Source organism: Podarcis filfolensis (genome assembly GCF_964270895.1).
Source record: "Podarcis filfolensis genome assembly, chromosome: 3".
Lineage (NCBI taxonomy): Eukaryota > Metazoa > Chordata > Lepidosauria > Squamata > Lacertidae > Podarcis > Podarcis filfolensis.
The window spans coordinates 1,463,728-1,464,923 of record NC_139606.1 but is presented as its reverse complement, the minus strand read 5'-3'; positions in this window follow the sequence as shown (position 1 = coordinate 1,464,923).

The window sequence follows — 1,196 nt, the reverse complement described above, 5'->3', positions numbered from 1 at the left end:
AGATTCAACGTAGTAATTTAAAATATCTATTTTATTAACAAGCACACACTCATACACATACAATGCCCATCAACTGAACTGAACTTTCTCAAACTGAAGAAGCCGACAGCCTTGCCCATGTTACGGTAAAATCTGGGTGCGAGGCTGCTCTGCCACCCAGCTTGTCGGACTAAGTCCGCGGGTCCCTGCGAAGGAAAATGAGCTCAGCCGGAGACAGGAGCAAGATGCAGAAGATCCAAGTTTATTGCGCAACAGGTTCAAGGCGAGATTGAACCCTGAGGAAGAGGTGACATGAACTTTTAAAACTTCCCTCCATGTCCCTGGATACAGTGCAAAATACATCACGGTTACATCATGAATACATTAAGAAGAGGTTGGGTTACCCAGGATTAACATATGGAGGAGGGAGGGGGGAATATGCAGAGCTGGAGATATGCACAGATAAGTACATCCTGAGTACCGGCGATGAGAGGACAATAGTCCAGGTATGCATAGTCTGCCACCTGGCACTGCCCGGAGGAAGGGCTTGGCAGGGTGATTAGAGAAGATTAGGGTCTTCCTGAGTGTACGTGACACCTCGCTTGAGGGATTATGGAGGACACTGGAGGTGTCATGGAGTCCTAGAGAAATTGAGCAAATTGGCACCGAAAGCAAGAAAATCGGTGTTACAGTTGATTTTCTATGAATTTTATAGATTTTAGTCCCTTTTGACATTGACAATTGGACTCGGAAATAAATGGATATATTGTAGTGAAGAAGATAGGTGAAGAAGACATGCCCCCCCTTCCGTATCACGTGGAAGAGTTTGTTAATTTTAAAGCTACAGCAACATGTATCCGCCTGGGAGTGCGCACAAAGAACGGAATGAAGAGGCGGGGTGGAAATGGGGCATCTGCACACAAGGGGGACTCGGGAAAAGGAGGAGGAAGGAGGCAAGGGGCTGGAGGAGATGAAGGGCGTCTGTGCGCCCCAGGGGCTCTGAGCCAGAGAGAGGGAAAGGCACAGAAATGGGGCTGATCGGAGTGCAGGGAGAATGGAGGAAAGTGAGGAGGAGCAGAGACGGGAAAGGGGTGCGAGGGGCGGCCCCAAAGGAAGAGCGGGAGGCACGGTGATGGGGAGGCAGCTGAAGGTGGGATCCGGGGAGAGGAAGAGTTGGAAGCATCGCAGGGGAGGGAGGGAGGGACGGAGGGGGCTTC